The sequence below is a fragment of the Pan troglodytes genome, chromosome 14 (assembly GCF_028858775.2).
Source record: "Pan troglodytes isolate AG18354 chromosome 14, NHGRI_mPanTro3-v2.0_pri, whole genome shotgun sequence".
Taxonomy (NCBI): domain Eukaryota; kingdom Metazoa; phylum Chordata; class Mammalia; order Primates; family Hominidae; genus Pan; species Pan troglodytes.
The window spans coordinates 37,132,763-37,158,969 of record NC_072412.2 but is presented as its reverse complement, the minus strand read 5'-3'; the positions used below and the strand labels follow the sequence as shown (position 1 = coordinate 37,158,969).

General features: G+C 36.7%; 1 long non-coding RNA gene across 1 annotated transcript in view; it reads right to left on the bottom strand.

Moving 5' to 3' along the window:
• Nucleotides 1-1,159: 1,159 nt before the first annotated feature.
• LOC129136818 (uncharacterized) overlaps nucleotides 1,160-26,207 on the bottom strand; it is a 113,562-nt gene continuing 88,514 nt past the window's right edge. Inside the window, exon 4 of the long non-coding RNA XR_008538779.2 lies at nucleotides 1,160-4,791. This is a non-coding gene — a long non-coding RNA (uncharacterized LOC129136818). The remainder of the gene's footprint in view (nucleotides 4,792-26,207) is intronic.

The window sequence follows — 26,207 nt, the reverse complement described above, 5'->3', positions numbered from 1 at the left end:
TTAGGTGTTCATAGTAGTTTCTAGGGGCTTTTTGTGTTTTTGTAGGGTGAGTGGTAGTGTTCACTTTGTCATTTCTGATTTTGTTTATTTGGATCTTCCCACTTTTTTCTTTATTATTCTGACTAGGGGTCTATCTATCTAGTAATCTATTCCTTCAAAGGATCAATTCTTATATTTGTTGAACTTTTGTACAGTTTTATGCTTCTCAATATCCTTCCATTCAGCTTTGATTTTTGTTAATCCTTGTCTTCTACTAGCTTTGAGGTTGCTTGCTCTGATTTCTCTAGTTCTTCTAAGTGTGCTGTGAGATTATTAATTGGAGGTCTTTCTAACTTTTTGATGTGGCATTTAGCAGTATAAACACCCCTCTTAACACTGCTTTTACTGTGTCTCAGAGATTCTGGTATGTTGTATCTTTATTCTTCTTAATTTCAAAAAATTTCTTGATTTCTGCTTTGACTTTATTGTTTATCCAAAGGTCATTCAAAAGCAGGGCTTTTAAAAATTTCCATGTAATTTTATGGTTTTGAGGGTTTTTTAAGTAATAATTTCTATTTTTATTGTGCTGTGGTTTGAGAGTGTGATTTGTATGATTTTGTTTTTGTTTGTTTGTTTTTGATTTCCTGAGGATTATTTTATGGCTAATTGTGTTTTCTCTTTTGCAGTGTGTGCTCTGTGCAGATGAGTAGAATATATATTCTGGTGTTGTTTGGTGGAGAGTTCTACAGATGTGTATTGAGTCCATTTGGTCAATGTTGAGTTTGAATCCTGGATATTTTTGTGAGTTTTCTGCCTCAGTGATCTGTGTAATACTGTCAATGGGGTGTTGAAGTCTACCACTATTATTGTCCAGTTAACTAAGTCTCTTCATAGGTCTCTAAGAACTTGCTTTATGAATCTGGATTCTGTGTTGGATGCATATATATTTACAATAGTAACATCTTTCTGTTGTATTGAACCCTTTACTATTATGTAATGTCTTCCTTTGTCTTTCTTGATCATTGTTGGTTTAAAGTCTGTTTTGACTGAAATTCAACTGTCAACCCCTGCGATTTTCTGTTTTCCATTGGCTTGGTAGATTTTTCTTCATCCCTTTACTTTAAGCCTATGGATCCATGTGAGATATGTCTGTTGAAGACAGCATACAGTTGGATCATGCTTCTTTTTTTTTTTTTTTTTTTTAGGCTGAAGCGCAGTGCCATGATCTCAGCTCACTGCAACCTCTGCCTCCTGGGTCCAACTGATCCTCCCGCCTCAGCCTCCCTAGTACCTGGGACTATAGATGAGCACCACCATGTCCAGGGCTAATTTTTGTATTTTAATAGAGATGGGGTTTCACCATGTTGGCCAGACTGGTCTCGAATTCTTGATTCACCTGTGTCGGCTTCCCAAAGTGCTGAGATTACAGGCATGAGTCACCTGCCTGGCCAGGGTCTTGCTCTTTATCCAACTTGCCACTCTGTGACTTTTCATTGGGGCACTTAGCCCCTTCACTTTCAAGGTTAATATTGGTATTTGCTGATTTGATCCTGTCATTGTGCTGTTAGCTGGTTATTATGCAGCTTTATTTGTGTGGTTGCTTTACAGTGTCAATGGTCTATGTTTTTAGTGTGCTTTTGCAGTGGTCAGTAACAGTCTTTCTGTTCTATATTTGGCACTTGCTTCAGGATCTCTTATAGAGCATGTCTGGTGGTACTGAATTCCCTTAGCATTTGCTTGTCTGAATAGGATCTTATTTCTCCTTCGCTAATGAAACTAAGTTTGGCTAGATATGAGATTCTTGGTTGAAATTTCTTTTCCTTAAGAATGCTGAATACACACTCCTAATCTCTTCTGGCTTGTGGGATTTCTGCTGAATGATCTGCTGTTAGCCTAATGAGGTTTCCTTTGTAGGTGATCTGCCTCTTCTCTCTAGCTTCCTTTAACATTTTTTCTTTTGTTTTGGCCTTGAAGAATCTGACGACCATGTGGCTTGTGGATGGTCTTCTTATATAGAATCTCACAGAGATTTCCTGATTTTGAATGTTGTCCTCCATAGCGATGTTGGGGAAGTCTTCATAGATGATATTCTGAAATATGTTTTCCAAGTTGCTTGCTTTCTCCTCCTCTCTTTCAAGGATGCCAATGAGTCATAGATTTCGTCTCTACATAATCCCATATTTCTCGGAGGTTTTGTTCATTCTTCTTTATTCTTATTTTTGTCTGACTGAGTTCAGAGATGTTGCCTGTGAGCTCTGAGATTCTTTCTTCAGCTTGGTCTATTCTGCTGTTAATACTTGTAATTATATTAAGGAATTATTTAGTGTGTTTTTTAGCTCTATCAGATCAGTTTGGTTCTTTCTTATAATGGCCCTTTTGTCTTTCAACTCCTGTATTGTTTTATTGTAATTGTTAGATTCCTTGGATTGGGTTTTGACTTTCTCCTGAATCTTGATGACCTTCATTCCTATCCATATTTTGAATTCTCTCTCTGTCATTTCCACCCTTTCCGCCTGGTTAAGAACCCTTCCTTGTGAACTAGTGCAGTTATTTGGAGGAAAGAAAACACTGTAGTTTAGTTGTTAGAGCTCTTGCACCAGTTTTTTCTCATCTGTGTGGGCTGATGCTCCTTTAACTGTGGTGTAATTGAGTGCAGACTCCTTTTCTGAATGTTTTTTGAGGGCCGAGGTTTTGTGCAGGGTCTTTGTTGTTGAAATCTTGTCGTTGTTTTCACAGAGGGGGGTATATTAGCAAGTATATTTGGAGTTGGAGTTTGGGCTATGATCCAGTAGATGGCACTGAAGTGTAATGGCCAGTAGGTGGGCTCTTGCTCCACCACGTGGCTCCTCTGTATTTCTTCATGATTGCAGCCATGCTCCCTCTCAGTGCTCTGAAAGTGTGGGCTCCCTTTCCCACTCCAGTGCTGGCTAAAGGTCTGGCCTTGGCACTCCTGGGCTGCACACTGCTGCTAGGGGCGAGCTAAGGCTTTATTTTCCCTCCCCAGCTTGAAGGCAACAGGGGAAGGGACCTTGGCAGTTGCTGTGGCAGAGGGCCTTTCACTTGTCTCTTGGGGCTCCACCCTAGAGAAATGCAGAGCCACTACTAATTGGAGAGATGGGCTTGGGATTGGGGCAGCTGCATTGTGAATCCATGCCTGGAGGCCCTGCCTGGTGATGAGCAAGGGTGGCAGGGGTCTCACAGAGGAGACAGACTGGCCTCCTCTCCTTAGGGCAGCTGCCACTTCCTGGACATGTGGGTTAAGCACTCAAGGTCTCTGCCCCTTCCCCAGTCCAAGGGCAGCAAGGCAGTACCGCTGCAGTGTCATTGGGAGAGGTGCTTTCCATTGTCCCTGGGAGCCCTACCTCAGAGAAACGCAAGCCATTGCTACTGAGAATGTTCAGCCAGTGGGTGGGGTGGCTACACTGCTAGCCCAAGCTGGAGGCTTCACTTGGTGAAAAGTAGGAGGTCAAGGGCTCACCAGGAGGAACAACTGGGCTCCTCTCCATATCATGACTGTGTTGTGCTAGGAGTGTGAGTGAAGACCTCAGGCTGTTTGTTCTTTCCCCAGTCTGAGTGCAGTAAGGGCAGAACCGCTGCCATGACAGTGACAGAGGGGATGTCAATTGCTTCTGGGAGCCCCACCTCAGGAAAATATAGAGCCAATAGCAGTGGGAATTCTCACCCGGGGGTAGGACAACTGCTCTGCTGTCCCCAACTAGGGGTCTTGCCTGGTGAACAGTGGTGAGTGGGGGCTTACGGGGAAGAAAGACTGGGCTCTTCTCCATATGGTGGCGGTGGTGTGCTGGAGGGGCCAGTGTAAGGACCAAGTCCTTTGTTCTTTCCCCAGCCTGAAGGTAGTAAGGGCCATACCACTGCAGCTGCAATAGCAGAAGGCTTATGGATTGTCTTTTGGATTTTTCTCCTCAGAGAAACACAGAGCCATCACTGACAAAGCGTTCATGTGGGGGCAGGTTGGTTGTGGTGGGGGCCAAGGTCAAGAGGTGCTGCCCAGTGAAGAGTAGCAGGGGTGAGGACCCATGTGGAAAACAGTCTGGCTGCTTTTCTGCAAGTCTGTACACTGTGCTGGGGGTCTGTGTTAGTCCCCAATCACTGTGCTCACTCCCAAGCCTGAGGGCAACAGGAGTGAGGGCTGTGGAGCAGCAAAAACAGCAGCCTGCCCGTCCCCTCCAGGAGTTCCATGCCAGGGAAGTACAGATCTGTTCCTCGAGAGCCCAGGTGGGACTCTTGTGACCATGCTAGGATCCCAGGCCAGTCTGGCAACGGGCTGTGTAGAAGAGCCCCACAGTCCACCCACTGCTTAGCCCCATGGATTGTGTTCCTATTCTGAGGACATGCAAGAGAGCCTGTCCTCCCCCATTGCCGCAGCTGCAGCCATTGGTACCAGGGTGCCTGGGGATGAAAAGCTCCAAGGATTTCATGTGTGCCTGAGCGGCAGTTCTGCCCACACTCCATGCAGCTGCCTATGTCAGTCCAGAGGCCCTGGTGGGGCACGGGTGTCATGGGGGATCGCCTGGGCCCAGGGTTGCAAAGGTCTGTGGCAGAAGTGTGACTCCCTGGGGACTCTCACTTACTAACCATGGTGAGGGCCATCTCCCGGCTCTATGCCACTTCTGGGTGAATGATTGTCCTGTCTCATTCTTCTGTTTTCTGTGTATTGTTTCCTTGATGAATCCCAATGTGTCCACCTGGATGGTCCACTCACCACTCTTCTCTTTGTGAGAGCAGCACACACCAGCTGCTTCTAGTCAGTCATCTTGGAAGGAGCTCATCTTTATTTATTTTTTTATATGCCTACGGTGGAAGATGTGGAAGATACGTTAAAGATTATCTGAATTGTACTATCTTCCCTCAAAGATTGTTAATTATTCTCTGGCAAGTCCTTAAATTCAGGCACATCTTTTATTTATTTATGTATTTATTTTTTTAGACAAGGTCTTGTTCTGTCACCCAGGCTGGAGTGCAGTGGTGTGATCACTGCTCACTGCAGTCTTGACCTCCCAGGCTCAATGGTCCTCCTGCCTCTCAGCCTCCTGAGTAGCTGAGGCTACAGGCTCACACACCACCCCACTAATTACTGTATTTTTTGCAGAGATGATGTTTTGCCATGTTGCCCACCCTGGTCTCGAACTCCTGGACTGAAATGATCTGCCCACCTCAGCCTCCCAAAGTGCTGGTATTGCAGGTGTGAGCCATTGCATCCAGCCAGGTGCATCTTAATTTTTTCAAGGGTTAGTTTCAGGCTTTTTAAAGGTACATTATTTCAGCTTTCCTCTTACACCTAGAAGAGACATGACCCTTACTCCTAGGAACTAGGTCTGACCCTTACTCCTAGGAACTAGGTCTTACCCTTACAATGTGTTTCTACTGGAATCTCTAGCTAAATCTCACTATTCATCAAATTGTCTCCACTACAGCTGGAACCAGTGTCATCTTCTAACTATCTTCCTAATACTGTGTAGCCTCTGTGATTTCTTCCATGATCTCCAGCTTCTAGCTGCTATTCTATGCTTGGCCTTCTAGAATCTCTTCTTATGTATACAAATCTCAGCAGTTGGCCAAAAACCCAAGAAAAATTTTGGGGACACTTTATGGCTTCTTCTTTGTGGAATCCTGCCTCTTGATTCAACCATGTCAACCCCGTTAAGCTCTAATCTCTGTCTCCCCTGCCTAGTGAAATTGACATTCATCTTGGGTTCTATGTAGCAGCTTAGTAATTGGTAAATGCTCTTGGGGGAAAGCTATGTGTGATCTTAACTTTCTATGTTTCCTGCTTTCAAAGACCGTAATCCACATTGGTTGCCTTCCAATGCCTGCAGTCATTGTACATATTTTAGCTGTTATATCATTAAGGAAAATCTTATATCCAAGCCATTTACTTTGACACTATTTAAAATCTTAATCTAATATGGTTTGAAAAAATATGGTGTTTGCATGTTCTCACTCATAAGTGGGAGTTGAACAATGAGAACACATGGACACAGGGTGGGGAACATCACACACCAGAGCCTGTCAGGGGGTCAGGGACTAGGGGAGGGATAGCATTAGGAGAAATACCTAATGTAGATGATGTGTTGATGGGTGCAGCAAACCATCATGGCACGTGTATATGTATGTAACAAACCTACATGTTCTGCACATGTATCCCAGAACTTAAAGTATAATGATATGTGTGTGTGTGTGTATGTATATATACACACATGTGTGTATGTATATGTGTGTGTATGTGTGTGTATATATATATATGTGTGTGTGTATATATATATTCCTAGAAAAAAATGGTGATCAAGGGAAATGGATAAATACAAAAAATAAAAAAGCACACAATATGTAATGCTAATAAAACATTCTTTGGCATATGACTTGGGCTTTTAATATATTCAATCCAATCTCCAGTTTTTATATCTTGAGAATTATATGAGAGATTAAAATTCAGAACTATGACTCTAAGGTCATATAAATCTTTAATAAAATTAAATAATATCTAGTAGATTATACTTATTAAACTATACATGCATCTCACCAATACTGTATCAGAGAAAGACTTTAAAGTAAAATAGATTTTTAAAAAGTAACCATCTTTGTATTTATTAGGCTACTGAGAACATGAATCACTGTCTTTTTCTCCTCTAAGGCATGCATCCATCGACCCAGGATTTTTACTCTCATGACTCAGTACTATCAGACATTACCTTACAACACTCTGACGAAGAAATATAAAATGTGTTTCTATTTTGAAGGGAGAAAAGGAAACTCAAAGGAGCTAGTTTGCTTGTGTATAATATCATATCTAGTTAGTTAGTAATGAATAAAATACTATGTATGTTTTTAAATTTTCATTATAGCACTCTTTTTAATAGGCAAACTGCTTATATTTAGCAGATGTTTTGTGTCTGTGTTTGTGGTGTGTGTGTGTGAAAGAGAGATAGACAGAGACACACAAAACACACAGAGACATTAAGGTGGGGAATACAAGGCTTTATGATTAACCAGCTAACGTGAGAAAATTATCTAAGCAGAAGATCCCCAAAGATTACTATTAAACTAGGTTTTATAGGAGACGTTCTTTTGAATCTCTGGCCCCCAATTGAAGCAGGAGTCCCAGAATGCTGCTTCAGGAATCTTCCATAAGAAGAAAGCCTGCAGTTATAAGGGACTGAGGCTTGTTTTTAATAAATGGAGTTACCGCCTCAATTATGAACTAGTTTTCTTTTTTTTCATTTTTTTCTTTGCAGTATTGCAAACTTTGTATTTTATCCTAATGACAAGAATATCTTGAATAAGATATTTTTTGACTCATTTTTTTTTTCTCCTGGAGGCATAAATGAGCTAGAAAATAATCTAAACTCAGGCTTCAGACTGATAATTCAAAACCTAAATTTCCTAACCCTTAATTTTAAATTGGGACTTTTCAGTGTGAAGATTATTGGATATGTACTATATCAGTGTGCTTTAAGGTGGAGATAGTGATAGGGCAAATTTAAATTTGTCTATAAAGCTTAATTTACAAACAAAAATATATTTTTGGATTGAATTTAAAGATTCCTTTAAAATATGCATGTCTTCTCTCCCTTTTCCACCACCTGAAATTATAGATTCTCTTTATAGCAGTAGAGTACATGAGGCAGTACAAAACACATCAGTCTGTGTGTGCATAATCACACGCACATTTATTTTTTCCTTTCTATGTTGGTGAGTTTAAACAATCCTGCTGCTATGTCTCCTGGAGAAGACTGCTGTATTTTTTGGTGGGGGCTTACAAAATGAAGAGCTTTCAATGTTCAAAAATTGGCTTTGCAGCTGTGGCATGCCACCTTTTATAAACAAGGAAAAAAATAGCTGCTTTTTATTTTTCTGGAAGGAAAATGCCACCTGTCATAGAGTTCTGCAGTCCCTGTTCATATTTTAACAAATAATTTTCATTTAGTTTTCCCTTTCCTAATGAAAGGTCTAAAGTTATTGAAAATGTAAGTAGTGCAGTAGGAAATAAAAGGAAGGTTAATTGTAAGAAACTACAAAAGGATATTTTAAGAAAAGTACAAAGCCTCCAAGAAATGAGGGACTATGTGAAAAGACCAAATCTACGTCTGATAGGTGTACCTGAAAGTGACAGGGAGAATGGAACCAAGTTGGAAAACACTCTGCAGGATATTATCCAGGAGAACTTCCCCAATCTAGCAAGGCAGGCCAACATTCAAATTCAGGAAATACAGAGAACGCCACAGAGATACTCCTTGAGAAGAGCAACTCCAAGACACATAATTGTCAGATTCACCAAAGTTGAAATGAAGGAAAAAATGTTAAGGGCAGCCAGAGAGAAAGGTCGGATTATCCACAAAGGGAAGCCCATCAGACTAACAGCTGATCTCTCGGCAGAAAATCTACAAGCCAGAAGAGAGTAGGGGCCAGTATTCAACATTCTTAAAGAAAAGAATTTTCAACCCAGAATTTCATATCCAGCCAAACTAAGCTTCATAAGCAAAGGAGAAACAAAATCCTTTACAAACAAGCAAATGCTGAGAGATTTTGGCACCACCAGGCCTGCCCTAAAAGAGCTCTTGAAGGAAGCACTAAACATGGAAAGGAACAACCAGTACCAGCCACGGCAAAATCATGCCAAACTGTAAAGACCATCGAGGCTAGGAAGAAACTGTATCAACTAACGAGCAAAATAACCAGCTAACATCATAATGACGGGATCACAGTCACACATAACAATATTAACCTTAAATGTAAATGGGCTAAATGCTCCAATTAAAAGACACAGACTGGCAAATTGGATAAAGAGTCAAGACCCATCAGTGTGCTGTATTCAGGAGACCCATCTCATGTGCAGAGACACACATAGGCTCAAAATAAAAGGATGGAGGAAGATCTACCAAGGAAATGAAAAACAAAAAAAGGCAGGGGTTGCAATCCTAGTCTCTGATAAAACAGACTTTAAACCAACAAAGATCAAAAGAGACAAAGAAGGCCATTACATAAAGGTAAAGAGATCAAGTCAACAAGAAGAGCTAACTATCCTAAATATATATGCACCCAATACAGGAGCACCTAGATTCATAAAGCAAGTCCTGAGTGACCTACAAAGGGACTTAGACTCTAAGGAATCCAACTTACAAGGGATGTGAAGGACCTCTTCAAGGAGAACTACAAACTACTGCTCAATGAAATAAAAGAGGATACAAACAAATGGAAGAACATTCCATGCTCATGGGTAGGAAGAATCAATATCGTGAAAATGGCCATACTGCCCAAGGTATTCTATAGATTCAATGCCATCCCTATCAAGCTAACAATGACTTTCTTCATAGAATTGAAAAAACTACTTTAAAGTTCATATGGAACCAAAAAAGAGCCCGCATTGCCAAGTCAATCCTAAGCCAAAAGAACAAAGCTGGAGGCATCACGCTACCTGACTTCAAACTATACTACAAGGCTACAGTAACCAAAACAGCATGGTACTGGTACCAAAACAGAGATATAGACCAATGGAATAGAACAGAGCCCTCGGAAATAATGCCACATATCTACAACCATCTGATCTTTGACAAACCTGACAAAAAATGAGAAATGAGGAAAGGATTCCCTATTTAATAAATGGTGCTGGGAAAACTGGCTAGCAATATGTAGAAAGCTGAAACTGGATCCCTTCCTTACACCTTATACAAAAATTAATTCAAGATGGATTAAAGACTTAAATGTTAGACCTAAAACCATAAAAACCCTAGAAGAAAACCTAAGCAATACCATTCAGAACATAGGCGTGGGCAAGGACTTCATGTCTAAAACACCAAAAGCAATGGCAACAAAAGACAAAATTGACAAATGGGATCTAATTAAACTAAAGAGCTTCTGCACAGCAAAAGAAACTACCATCAGAGTGAACAGGCAACCTACAAAATGGGAGAAAATTTTTGCAATCTACTCATCTGACAAAGGGCTAATATCCAGAATCTACAATGAACTCCAACAAATTTACAAGAAAAAAACAACCCCATCAAAAAGTGGGAGAAGGATATGAACAGATACTTCTCAAAAGAAGACATTTATGCAGCCAAAAGACACATGAAAAAATGCTCATCATCACTGGCCATCAGAGAAATGCATATCAAAACCACAATGAGATACTATCTCATACCAGTTAGAATGGCGATCATTAAAAAGTCAGGAAACAACAGGTGCTGGAGAGGATGTGGAGAAATAGGAAATTTTACACTGTTGGTGGGACTGTAAACTAGTTCAACCATTGTGAAAGTCAGTGTGGCGATCCCTCAGGGATCTAGAACTTGAAATACCATTTGACCCAGCAATCCCGTTACTGGGTATATACCTAAAGGATTATAAATCATGCTGCTATAAAGACACATGCACACGTATGTTTATTGCGGCACTATTCACAATAGCAAAGACTTGGAACCAACCCAAATGTCCAACAATGATTGATAGACTGGATTAAGAAAATGTGGCACATATACACCATGGAATACTATGCAGCCATAAAAATGATGAGTTCATGTCCTTTGTAGGGACATGGATGAAGCTGGAAACCATTATTCTCAGCAAACTATCGCAAGGACAAAAAAACAAACACTGCATGTTCTCTCTCATAGGTTGGAATTGAACAATGAGAACACATGGACACAGGAAGGGGAACATCACACACCGGGGCCTGTTGTGGGGTGAGGGGCAGGGGGAGGGATAGCATTAGGAGATATACCTAATGTTAAATGATGAGTTAATGGGTGCAGCACACCAACATGGCACATGTATACATATGTAACAAACCTGCACGTTGTGCACATGTACGCTAAAACTTAAAGTATAATAAAAGAAAAGTATTTACATTGAATAATCAAAATTTTACAGGCAGGATGAATATTGAAATTTGTCTAATTTTCTCATTGTACACATAATGAAACTGAGGTTTTTGTTAGTTCAACATTACACAGCTAAGTAGTGATAAAATCAAAGCTAAGACTCATTTCTACTAACCTCATTGACATTTTCTTTACTTTAAATATCAAATCAGTATAAAAGGGTCATGTCCCAATCCCTTTCATTTTAATAAATGAAATTACTTTCTCTTACCTATAAAATAACTTTGAACATTTTGCTATATTAATCAATTATATTGTGTTTTATTCTGATAGATTTTAGTTACTTGTCTGTAATAAACTAAGCATTTCACAAATACATTCTATACAAATATATTAGAAACTGTAAAAGGACAGAGTCATGTTTGCCTTTTATTTTAATCTATTATATAATCAATATGTGCCAAAGGAACTAGGACACAGAACATGCACATTAAATATATGTTAAATATAAATGTATTTAATAATTAAATATATCCGAAATTCTGGTGAAAACCTAACTAAAACATGCAAACTGACTTACAAAGGCTTATGCTTCATTGAGGGAGACAAAACAATTAAAAATTAAGTATCACACAAAATTTTATAAAACTATTTATAAACAGACCATTTATGTGAAAGTTGCAATAATACTGAGGTGAAGAAGGAGATTTTCAGAATATCTACCTGTAACCATAATTTTATATTCTTATGAACGAACTATTATTTAATAGTTCCAGTTACACTTGACTGCATAATATATTTTACATTTTTTTAGTTCTTTCAAAACTAATTTAAGTGTTATCTGAAGTTATGACTAACTGTTAAAAATGTTTCAAGGGAGTATATAAAGTTTTTGCAATATAGCATAGTTTTGATTCACATGAAATTGATGAATAATCAATGAATAAATACACATATCCAAGTGGCTTCTGGGAACTCATACAGAGAAATTCTGTTAATATACTAAAGTTGATCATATGTGGTGGACAACTGGAAAGGAGGAGTTAGAATGATTTCGGCTTAGATTTTGGCAACTCTAGACGTTAACATGCGGATCAGATTTGAATGAGGTATCTATGTTGGCTTCACATTAATTCTTAAATAATAGATCTATCACCTAAAGGATATGAAATGCCCATCATTTAAATCTGGTCATATGCCACATTCTCTATGATGTATCACACTTCTTGAAGTGATCTTAGTAACCATCAAGTTAACTCTACTAATTGTCCATCTGCATAGACTGAGGGAGAGAGGTGAAGGAATTTGCCAAAGATAAATATAAAGTCAATACAAATAGTGAGCAGCAAGGCCAGGATAAAAACGCAAATCTACTCTACTCTATCTCAGATGAATATTGTTGTTTCTAAGTCACGTTGTCTAACTTGGAGTTACTGGATTGACTCAGAAACATAATGATTCAAATTAAGTTGAATAGCCATGATAGTGAAGATAAGTTCCTTGGATGATTGGTAGTACTACATATGTATGTGTATATATATATGTACATATATGTATACTACATGTGTGTATATATGTACATATATGTATACTACATATGTGTATATATGTACATATATGTATACTACATGTACTATATATTGGTAGTACTATATATGTCTGTGTGTGTAGTACTACCAATCATCCATGGAACTTTATATATATATATATAGTTCTATGTGTGTGTGAACTACATATATATATATAGACACATACATATAAAGTGTGTGTGTGTAATATATACATAAAGTTCTGTGTGTGTGAACTATATATATTACACACACTTTATATATATGTATGTATATATGTATATACATATATACACGTGTATATATATACATACATACACGTGTATGTGTGTATGTATATATGTATATATATATAAAATATGTGTGTGTTATATATATATTTCATATACTTCATATATATATATAAAGTATCTGTGTGTGTGTGTAATATATACGCACATACTTTTTCCTCCCCATCTCTGATTTGAATGTGTGTGTATGTGTGTGTGTATATATATATTTATTATTTGAGTATATATAGTGTGCATATATACACACACAGCTTATTGAGATATAATCCACATACCATACAGTTCATATATTTAAATGGTACTATTCAGTAGTTTTTAGTATCTATAACTTTTATTGTTTTATTTATTTACTTTTTTGAGATGGAGTCTCACTCTGTCACCCAGGCTGGAGTGCAGTGGCATGATCTCAGCTCACTGCAGCCTGTGACTCGTGGGTTCAAGCGATTCTCCTGCCTCAACCTCTCAAGTAGCTGGGAAATACAGGCATGTGCAGCCACACCTGGCTAATTTTTTTTTTTTTTTTTTTTTGGTAGATACAGGCATTTCACCGTGTTGCCCAGGCTGGTCTCGAACTCCTGAGCTCGAACGCCTGCCTCGGCCTCCCAGAGTGCTAGGATTGCAGGCGCGAGTATATTCTCAGAGGTGTACAAACAGAATCAAAATCAAAATCAATTTTAGCACATTTCATCACCCAAAAAATAAACCTTCTACCCATTAGCAGTGACTCCCCACTTAACACTCAACATCAGCCCCAGCCCTAGGCAAGAGCAAATCTACTTCCTGTCTTATATTTTTCCTTTCTGGATATTTCATATGAGTAGAATCTTACAATATATGCTCTTTTGCGACTGGCTTCTTTCACTTAGCATAGTGTTTTCAAGCTTCATCTATCTTGTAACATGCATGCGTACTTCATTTCCTTTTATTGAATAATATTCCATTGTATGGATAGACCACATTTTTAATCAGTTGTTCAGTTGATAAATATCTGAGTTGTTTCCATTTTTTGACTATTATAAGTAATGCTGTTATGAATATTTATACACAAGTTTTTGTGAGAACTTGTGTTTCTATTCCTATTGAGAATATTTAGAAGTGGAATGACTGATATATAAGGTAACTGTATTTTTAATTTTTGCAGAATTGCCAGACTTTTCCAAAGTGATTGAATCATTTTATATTCCCACCAGCAGTATATGAGAGTTCCAATTTTGTTCACCATCTCCAACACATTTATTGTTATTTGTCCTTTTGATTATAGCCATTCTAGTATGCGCAAAGTGGTATCTCACTGTGGTTTTATGTTACTCTGATGACTCCTATTGTGGAGCACTTTTTTATTTGCTTTCTGACTGTTTATATATCTCATTGAGGAACTATTTATTCAGATATTTTGCCTATTTTAAAATTTGATTATATATCTACTTTTTTATTGAGTTGTAAGTTGCTTATATATTCTAGATACAAGTCCCTTATCAGATATAGGATTTGCAAATATTTTCTCCCATTCTCCTGTGTTTTTCCCTTTTGGGATGGTGTCCTTTGGAGCACAAGATGACACCTACTTTTACAAGTTGCATTTTATACATGATCTATGTATGAATATAAGACGCTAAGGGAGTGAAATAGACTGCATTTCTCCTATAGGATTGAGAGCTGAGAACTAAGAATTTCATGGCATTCAAGTCAGAACACAAAAGTTAATAGTCGTTCATCACAGAACATGGATGTAATAACCTTCAAAATTAATATAGTATAATCCATTATGGCTGAAGTGTAGAATAATATTTCAAACCTAAAAATGTATGTATATGTTTATGATTAATCTATGATACAGTAAATATATGTGTGTATATATATGCATACACACATACACACACACAAACACATGAGTTGACCATAGACCCACATAGTATTAATTGAGAATTAGCTGACACAAAGAGACAAAGGACAAAAAACACACAGCAAGAAGCCTTAAATGTCTCTGCTAGAGATACTCTCACTAGGTGTCTTTGTCAAGACCAACACAATTTTATGAAGTCAAGAAAGCTATTTACTAAAAATCAAACTGGATTTATTTGCTTGTTTTCTAGGTTTAAGTAACACCTTTTCTTTTCCAGCTCTGATTTATTTGAGTGCAAATACTTCAGTATTCAATTTGAAGGAGTGGAAATAAACCAGGAAAGAATAAGTAGCAAGAACACCTTGATTTCTTATCCTTTTAAGGTGTCTTTATTCTCTTAGCTTTATTATTATTAGAGGCATGTGGATCTAAAATTACCTAACAATGTAGTTAGGTTCCAGCTAATTGTCAGATACTACTACCTTGAATTAACTGCTTCTAATATTGATTGATATTCAGCTTAGAGAAAGAAATATGTAAAGAAGTATATGTTGTCCATTATTTTTCTCATATATTATAAAATATATAATTTGATTAACTCCTACTAACCAAGATCAGGTTATCCAGACTATAATTCATTGGCAGGCACATTTTTTTTAAACTGAATTGTATCTTTGAAGTATGCTGCCTACATTGAGGGTTACTATAAGGCAGGCCTAATATATGTGTCTGTATGTGTTCTGGAAAGACCTTTAAGTAGGGATATGCTAGTCAACATTTGACAACTAGCTTTCTAGGGGACAAAAATCCCTTCTCTGCAGCATTTGCCAATCCCCATGGTGTAAATTCTTCCACGCTGGCTAATTTCAAGATATCAATGTGACCTCACTGGACTCAAGGTTGAGAAGACATGCCCACAAATGTATCACATTGCATGGTTTAAGCTAGAGCGAATCAGCTCCTGAATATCACTGCCTGCAGAATGAGCATACTTCTCTAGAATGATGGCTTCTTTTACCTTGTGGATAACAGCGACTTGCATCCTGGATCAAATTTTATTTATCATATTTGTGCTACAAAGCTTAGAGCCAAACTGAAAGCTAATTTAAAGTAATATATGTATGTTTTCATGTTTTTGTTGCCTCATTTCTAGGTCTATTTGATCTTAACTCAATCCTTGTTTTATTTTTTTAGTTTTGTTTTGTTTTCAGAGATAGGGTCTCACTCTGTAGCCCAGGCTGGAGTATAGTAGCATGATCATGTCTCACTGCCCCTTCAAACTCCTGGGCTTGAGCAATCCTCCTCCCTCAGCCTCCCCAGTAGCTGGGAGTATAGATGTGCCCCCACCATGCCTGGCCTTGTTTTTATTTCTTTTATTCCTATTCTTAAAGTTCATTCCATCCTTTAAAATTTATAAGCTATATCAATTATTTTCTAGAATGGGTCATAATAGACTTAAAGAAATAAATGAATAATCCTTGGACAGCTTCAGACACAGAGTGGGAATTAAAAACGAATTACTAAAATATCTTATGGCTAAAAGTGAAAGAAAAAGGGGTTGCATATTAACTCCACTTCCACCTGGGCAGGAGCAATTTGCTTCCCTCTCTGGCCCTCAGTATTCTTACCTATGTAATTAGGTATATCAGGAAAAGCTCTAATACTATTCAAATTATCCATAATTTTGTCACTTCAAAAGCCACTGGTTCATTGTAAAACTACATTGCATTGATATTTAACACAGTTTAAATAAACTATGTAGTTTCATGCTATGTTCAAATGATTTTAATGTACTCAATTTTAACTTTTGCAGACTGCTATTGGCTCACTGGTGTTGACAGGCAAACTTGTAGCTACATGTTATTAGCTCTTTATAAAATGACATTTCATCTGTAGGCAGAGTAAAAAATTTTGAATTTTATGCATGAAAAGACTGATAGCTGGCACAATTATTAATTTCTGCAGGCTTCCTGTTGGTGGTATATGATTTGGAAAAGACATTTGCATTTACACTCTAATACAAAAATGATTCTATCCTGTCAGTTAATTTTGGAAAGCAAAATACTTTAAGCAACTCTACTTTAATAGTCCTAGTTCCCAGGGATATGTTAGCAATTCATATGAGCAGATGGCTATGGCCTGGTAGAAAGTGTTCTGGGACTGTCAGAACTTGTACTTGAATTACAGCTATGCTTTACTAACCACTTGACCTTAGAGAAGGTATGAAATAATCTAAGCCTTAATTTTGTGTTGTAAAATGGGCAAATCCATTCAATTTTCAGGACTGATTTGGAGATCAAATGAATTAATAGAGTTAATATTCTTAGCATAGTTCTAACTTGGCAAATGCAGATATTTGTGACAATCCCCTCCCTGGTCTTTTCATGTGTTCTTTAGTGCAGAATTGCTCAGTCATATTCAAGGGTTTGTTTTAAATCAAATGGCAAGGAAATCAATTGTTTCTTCCCAAATTCCTCAGTGCATGACTTATCTCACTAGAACAAATTTAGGTAAAATATTCCAGTGATAGGTATCTCAATGAGGAAAAAACATCAAATAATTGTTATAACAGGCAAGGCCTACAAGTATTCTGAATTAAAAAGGTTGATTAGTTCTGTTTTTTTCTACTGCTTAACTACATGAAAATAGTGATGTACTTCAAAATTTGGAAATAATTACCTTACATTCTGATTCCATATTGTAAGAAGAAATAAAAGAGATGTTCTTAGAAGTTAGATACAAGGAAAAAGGAATGAAAGAAAATCCTTTATAAATTTTTATGAATCATATGTTCAAAATAAATCTTACTGTGGAAGATATTTTAATCACCTTATTTTAAAAATGTGTTGAAGAAGGAAAGTGAACTTGTGATAATATCATTTAAATGCATTTATGGGGCATAAAATAAGCCTAATAAGAAACTAAAGTTACTGGATTTTTACTTTTAATTAGAAGCAGTTGAATTTAAATTCCAGATAAAGAAAGCATAAGCAGTGCAATGTTTGTCAGCTAAAAGACCATAATAATTGAGTTTGAAATTGATTTCTCATCTGTCTGTTTCAAAACATACAACATAGAAATTACCATGAACTATATAGTGTATGTGTCGGGGGTGGAGGAGGGACTCTGGGAAAAGAGTAGACCGTGGACTAATATTAAAACACAATAGGTTTCTACTTTCTATTTTTTAATATTAGTCCACGGTCCACCCTTTTCCCAGAGTCCCTCCTCCACCCCCGACACATACACTATATAGTTCATGGTAATTTCTGTGTTGTATGTTTTGAAACAGACAGATGAGAAATCAATTTCAAACTTAATTATTATGTAGAAAGCTGAAACTGGATCCCTTCCTTACACCTTATACAAAAATCAATTCAAGATGGATTAAAGACTTAAACGTTCGACCCAAAACCATAAAAACCCTAGAAGAAAACCTAGGCATTACCATTCAGGACATAGGCATGGGCAAGGACTTCATGTCTAAAACACCAAAAGCAATGGCAACAAAAGACAAAATTGACAAATGGGATCTCATTAAACTAAAGAGCTTCTGCACAGCAAAAGAAACTACCATCAGAGTGAACAGGCAACCTACAAAATGGGAGAAAATTTTCACAACCTACTCATCTGACAAAGGACTAATATTCAGAATCTACAATGAACTCAAACAAATTTACAAGAAAAAAACAAACAACCCCATCAAAAAGTGGACGAAGGACATGAACAAATACTTCTCAAAAGAAGACATTTATGCAGCCAAAAAACACATGAAAAAATGCTCATCATCACTGGCCATCAGAGAAATGCAAATCAAAACCACAATGAGATACCATCTCACACCAGTTAGAATGGCGATCATTAAAAAGTCAGGAAACAACAGGTGCTGGAGAGGATGTGGAGAAATAGGAACACTTTTACACTGTTGGTGGGACTGTAAACTAGTTCAACCATTGTGGAAGTCAGTGTGGCGACTCCTCAGGGATCTAGAACTGGAAATACCATTTGACCCAGCCATCCCATTACTGGGTATATACCCAAAGGACTATAAATCATGCTGCTATAAAGACACATGCACACGTATGTTTATTGCGGCATTATTCACAATAGCAAAGACTTGGAACCAACCCAAATGTCCAACAATGATCGACTGGATTAAGAAAATGTGGCACATATACACCATGGAATACTATGCAGCCATAAAAAATGATGAGTTCATGTCCTTCGTAGGGATATGGATGAAATTGGAAATCATCATTCTCAGTAAACTATCGTAAGAACAAAAAACCAAACACCGCATATTCTCACTCATAGGTGGGAACTGAACAATGAGATCACATGGACACAGGAAGGGGAATATCACCCTCTGGGGACTGTTGTGGGGTGGTGGGAGGGGGGAGGGATAGCATCGGGAGATACACCTAATGCTAAATGACGAGTTAGTGGGTGCAGCGCACCAGCATGGCACATGTATACGTATGTAACTAACCTGCACAATGTGCACATGTACCCTAAAACTTAAAAGTATAATAAAAAATAAATAAATAAATAAATAAATAAAACACAATAGGGCCAGGCGCAGTGGCTCACGCCTGTAATCCCAGCACTCTGGGAGGCCGAGGTGGGCAGATCACCTGGGGTAGGGAGTTTGAGATGAGCCTGACCAACATGGAGCAATCTCGTCTCTACTAAGAATACAAAATTAGCCAGGCCTGGTGGCACATGCCTGTAATCCCAGCTACTCAGAGGGCTGAGGCAGGAGAATCGCTTGAACCTGGGAGATGAAGGTTGCAGTGCACTCCAGCCTGGGCAACAAGAGTGAAATTTCATCTCAAAACCAAAACAAAAGAAAAACCACAATAAAGTATCTTTTTATAAATATAAGTAAAATCTAGGAATATAGAGGGCTAATTACCAACTTTATCTTGCAGTATATTGTATCTTAGCTTATAAGACAATATTTACATATGGACTTTACAGCTCATAATTATTATTACTACTAGTATATTTATAGTAACATCTATAAATTATTAATGCAAAATAGATTCTGTTTTAAAACTCTCAATAGCCATTATGTCTGTTTCCATATACATATTCATATATTTGATCTCTGATTTTCAACCCGAGTGTTTCAATACTCTTCAATGTGTAGAGAAAGGAATAAAATTGCTCCCATCTCTCCCATGTTCTTAAGTTTACTTGAGCCTCTGGCCAGATACCAGTCTACCGGTACTTTAGGTTATGGGGTGCCTGGGGTATTACCTGGTTTATTTCAACTAAGAACACATACCATGCTGTATCTCCCACGTACCCAGGAACGCAGCTGGAAATGCTATGGGAATGCAGGGGAACTATATGTTCCCTTGTGGTCTCTGCATCCTTCCCCTCTACCCTTTCAGAATTGTATGAACTGAGCAGCTTTGCTCCTGGGACTAATAACTACTCTGACTGATATTTAATTTGTTGTTTTCTTCTAAGGTAATTACACCAGTACATAGTAGTTTCTGTCACCTAAATTTTTTTTAAAAGATTGGAGAAGACAGCACCTTACTTTTCTTGTCTCTGTGACAATGTCTGTAAGATCCATTTGCAAGCTGTACAAAGACAAAAAGATATCATTATTAAATGTTTATACCATATAGTCCAACATTTGTATGTAACTTTATGTACAAATATGTTTATTATTTGATGAGCTTGTCTCAGTGCCAGCTGTCACTAAAAGAAGGAGAAAAGAGGAAATAGTGGGTAGGATACAATTGAGGGCTTCACATTTAACGATTATTCCCATCTGCTTTCAGAACAACTTTTCTCAAAGAGAATGTGGAGACTAGAAGATAACTGGCAAATTTGTTCTTGTAAAATAATTTCTTTTTTGTTTATTTTGTCTGTTTGATCACACACAAGAGCATGACATGTGAAATACTTTCTACCAGTGGTTACATAATTAAATAGTCAGCTATTGAAAAAAGTATGAAATATTGATTTGAAAGACACTTTTCACCAAGCACTGTTCTAGACATTAGAAAGATGGTAAAAAATAATGTAGATACATGTTCTGCTTTCATGGAGTTAACATTCTCATGGGATATACAGCTATGCAGCTGAACTTTGGATTGCGATGAACCTTCTACAGTATGCCCCATGCTGAATTTAAGTACTTTTGACCTGACCAGTATGTTTGGTTAAAACTCTGTGATATGGTTTGGATTCATGTCTCCACTCAAATCTCATGTCGAATTTTAATCCTCAATGTTGGAGGAGGGGCCTGGTGGGAGGTGACTGGATCATGGGGGTGGATTTCCCCATTGCTGTCCTGTGATAGTGACTGAGTTCTCACGAGATCTGGCTGTTTAAAAGTGTGTCTCTCTCTTTCTCCTGGTACTGCCATATAAGACATGCCTCCTTCCTGTTCGCTTTCCCCATGATTGTAAGAACTGATGGCAATCCTACTCAAAGTATTTGGAAAAATAGAGGAGGAAGGAATACCTCCAAATTCATTCTATAAGGCCAGTATTATCCTGATACCAAAAGTAGACAAACATGAAGAAGGAAAACTACAGGCAAATATATCTGATAAGTACTGATGCAAAAATCCTCAACAAAATACTAGCAAACTGAATTCATAAACATATTAGAAAGGTCATTTACCATGACCAAGTGGGATTTATATCTATGATACAAGGATGGTTCAACATACATAAATCAATCAGTGTGATACATCATATCACCAGAATGAAGGATAAAAACCATATGATTATTTCAATTGATGCTGAAATAACATTGGATAAAATTCAATATCCCTTCATGATAAAAAGCCTCCAAAAACTGGGTATAAAAGGAAAATATTTCAACATAATAAAATCCACTTATGACAGACCCACAGCTGGCATCATACTGAATGGAAAGAAACTGAAAGCCTTTCTTCTAAGATCTGGAACATGACAAAGATGCCCACTTTTAACTGTTATTCAACATAGTACTGGAATTTCTATTTAGAGGAATCAGACAAGAGAAAGAAATAAAGACATCCAAACTGAAAAGGAAGAAGTCAAATTACCCTTGTTTGGAAATGATATGATCTTATATTTGGAAAAACCTAAAGACTTCATAAGAAACATATTGGAGCTGATAAACATATTCAGTAAATTTGCAGGATACAAAATCAACATATACAAATCAGTAGCATTTCTATATGCCAACAGTGATCAATCTGAAAAAGAAATAAAAAACATAATCCTATTTACAATAGCCATAATTAAAATTAAATACCTAGAAGTCATTTAAAACAAAGGGTGAAAGATCTCTGTAATGAAAACTATAAAACAGTGATGAAAGAAATTGAAGAGGACACCAAAAAATTAACAGAGATTCCATGTTCATGGATTAGCAGTCTACCAAAGCAGTCTAAAGATTTAATTCAATCCCTATCAAAATACCAATGGCATTCTTCACAGAAATAGAAAAAAAAAATCCTAAAATGTATATGGAATCCCAAATTCTCAAATGGCCAATGCTATCCTAAGCAAAAAGAACAAAACTAGAGGAGTCACATTACCTGATTTCAACTTATACTACAGAGCTATAGTAAACAGAACAGCATGATACTGGCATAAAAACAGAAACATAGACCAATGGAACAGATAGAGAACCCAGAAACAAATCCACACGCCTACCATAAACTCATTTTTGACAGGAGTACCAAGAACATACACTGGAAAAAGACAGTCTTTTCAATAAATGGTGCTGGGAAAACTTGATATCCATAAGAAAAAGAATGACACTAGATCCCTATCCCTCACCATGTACAAAAATCAAATCAAAATGAATTAAAAACTTAAACCTAAGACCTCAAACTATGAAGCTACTACAAGAAAACATTGGGAGGGTCAGGCATGGAGGCTCCTGCCTGTAGTTCCAGCACTTTGGGAGGCAGAGGCAGAATTCCTTGAACCTAGGAGTTCAAGATCAGCCTGGGCAATGTGGTGAGATTTGGTCTCTACAAAAAATACAAAAATTAGTTGGGCATGATGGCATGTGACTGTAGTCCCAGCTACTCGGAAGACTGAGGAGGGAGGGTTGCTTCAGCCTGGGAGGTCAATGCTGCAGTGAGCTATGATCCTGCCACTGCACTCCTGCCTGGGCAACAGAGCAAGACCTTCACAAGAAATATTAAAAAAAAAAAAAAAAGAAAGAGAGAGAGAAAGGAAACATTGAGGAAAGTTTCCAGGACATTTGTCTGGGCAAACATTTCTTGAGCAATACCCCACAAGCACAGGGAACCAAAGGAAAAATAAACAAATGGGATCACATCAAGTTGAAAAGCTTCTGCACAGCAAAGGATACAATCAACAAAGTGAAGAAACAACCCACAGAATGGAAGAAAATATTCGCAAACTACCCATCTGACAAGGGATTAATAACCAGGGTATATAAAGAGCTCAAACAATGCTATAGGTAAACATCTAATAATTAGATAAAACATGGGCAAAAGATTCAAATAGACATTTCTAAGAAGAACACATACAAATGACAAACAGGCATATGAAAAAGTGCTCAACCTCACTAGTCATCAGAGAAATTCAATCAAAACTACAATGAGATATCTGACCCCAGTTAAAATGACTTATATCCAAAAGATGAGCCAAGACAAATGCTGGCAAGGATGGAGAGAAAAGGGAACCCCCATACACTGTTGGTGGGAATGTAAATTAAAACAACCACTACGGAGAACAGTTTGGAGGTTCCTCAAAAAACTAAATATAGAGCTGCCATATGATCCAACAATCCCACTGCTGGGTATATACCCAAAAGAAAAATCAGTATATCACAGAGGTATCTGCACTCCCATGTTTGTTGTAGCACTGTTTATAATAGCTAAGATTTGGAAGCAACCTAAGTGTCCATCAACAGATGAACATATAAAGAAAATGTGGTAAATATACACAATGGAGGACTAGTTCACCACAAAAAAAAAATGAGATCCAGTCATTTGTAACAACATGAATGTAACTAGATGTTAAATGAAATAAGCCAGGCACAGAAAGACAAACATCACATGTTCTCACTTATTTTGGGATGTAAAAATCAAAGCAATTGAACCCATGGACATAAAGAGTAGAAGGATGGTGTCCAGAGGCTGAGAAGGATAGTAGGGGGTTTGGGAGGTGGTAGGGATGGTTGATGGGTACAAAAAAAAAATAATAGAAAGAATGAGTGAAACCTAAGATTTGATAGCAAAACAGGATGACTGTAGTCAATAATAAATTATATATTAAAAAATAACTAAAAGAGTTTAATTGGATTGTTTGTAATGCAAAGGATAAATGCTTGAAGGGATGGGTACTCATTTTCCATGATGTGATTATGACACATTGCATACCTGTATCAAAATATCTCGTGTATCCCATAAATATATATGCTTACTATGGACACACAAAAATTAAAAATAAATCTTAAAGTGCATACAACAGTATCTGACACATATCAAACAAGTTGTAAATTCTAGCTATTGTTTTTGCTGTTATTTCTTTAAAGTATAATGATTGTAGATTTCTATTTATTTTCTTCTGTTAGTAGATAAATAAGGTATAGTTTCTGGTAAGTAAGAGAGACATGGATTTATATATTTATATCATCTCATGCAATATGGCATTCTGAAAATGTGGTATTAAAATGTATTGGCAAATAATCTACCTGGGCCTCATATTTATTATTATTAGATAGATAATAGTATTCATTAAGCAAGAGAAAACAACCATGATGGAAAACAATTACAGATAATGAGATGATTAAGGACATATTTATTTTGTGCCACCTGAGACATTGTAGAGTTTTAATAGTTGGATAGTGGGTCTTGAACTTAGGAGAAAAAGACTTAAGGTGTAAGAGTAGAAATACTAGCTCTACCCTTTGCCAATTGTTTGATCTAGAACATGGTTATTCATTTCTGAATCTCAGTTTTATACTCTTAAAAAAATGGAACAGATAACTAATGAGATACTATATGTGAAGTTGGCTAGCACGGCACTTGAGGTTTTAGTTATATCCTTTGTCTTTCTTTCCATTTCATTCCTCCTCTTCTCTTTCCCATACCATATAGTGTAACCATCATTGGTGTTAGAGACAAAAATAATTTGTTTTAAATCCTGATTCCATCACTTATTAATAATGTGACCTTTACTTAAACTCCAGGAAATTTTGTTTTATCATCAACTATAAAGTAAGCATGTAACCATGTGTTGGTTTTGCCAGGATTAAGTAAAGATTTAATTATTGTTTAGTATTTATTACTATGATTTTAATAATATGCCAGGAAAATACAAGGTGATTGTACAATGGTAACTTTCATTTTTTTTCTTTTTATCATTTCTATTTTCTATATGTATTTTTTCTTATTTATTTTTAAATAAATATTTAAAAATGTATTTTTAATTGTATTTAAGAAATATTTTAAAATGCATTTTACCTTTTTAAATATTTGAGAAAATGTAAAATACATACACTTCAGGATTCTACATAAGATCTTGATTTTAGTGTTTGTCTGTTATATACTTTTGTGTGGGCTTTCTATTATTGATGCTGGCAAAGCTTGTCCAAATGTGGCTTTCTACTAGTAAATGAAGGCAACATAAAGTGTTATGCATGACTCACTTGGCTGACACACTTTCTTATTTGTTTGAATAAAAAGAAAAACCCTTCAGCGAGATTAAAATGTTGATTAGAGTGAAATCTAAGGATTTCTGAATTCCAAATTTATGTGATCCTTTCTTCTAATCCTTTCTTTAACTGCCTCCAAGCTTTGAACACCATAAAATGTACTTTAAAAAGCAAACAATGCCAAATAATTATTTTATTTTAATATTGATGAATAACGATATTTCTAATATCATATAAATCAGAAAAAATAGTTTTTTTAATTCAACAACTCATTCTGTTAAGCTTGCTATTTTTTTCTTCACCTATAAAGCATGAATAATATCCTCCCTTGGTTACCTCTTTGGATTAGTGGAATGATGAAATAATCCATATATAATTTTAAAACCCATAAATTAGTAAGTTATTGCTAGTAATACTCCAAGAAAATATGAAGATAGAAGCAATTAACACATTAAAAGTTAACAAATTATTCTGTTGTATAGCTGACAAATATCTGCTGCTATTAAATAATGAATATGATCCAGCAGAGTTTTTAATGCTTTTTTTAACCCTAAAAGTAAATTTTCTAGAAAAACTACCAGCTATGTGAGTTTTAGAATATTAAAGATATTCTTGGAAGAGGAAATGTGAATGCTTGTTGAAAAATAAGATTGTTGGCAGTTCGTTGTCAAAAAAGCTTAAAATTCCAAAGTGTCTACCAGTTGTATAGTACTAAAATAAACCTATCCTTGGTTTTTTCAAAATTTTATCAATAACCATGCAGCTGGGAACTGCACAAGCTAAATTAAATCAACATATTGGAAGAAAAGGAGTTGATGATGACAGTAATCACTGAGTATTTAAGTGATGTAAAGGCTGAGAAGCAAATAAAAGAGGAGGGGGACGGGAGAGATAAAATAAATCATAAACAGCAGATAGTTTATAACTAGGGCAAGCCAGTAGCTTTAATGAACATTTTCCATAAAATAGCATGACAAGTGATGCTTAAAATATTGTGCATACAATTAATTATTGCTGCTTCTCTTTTTTACCC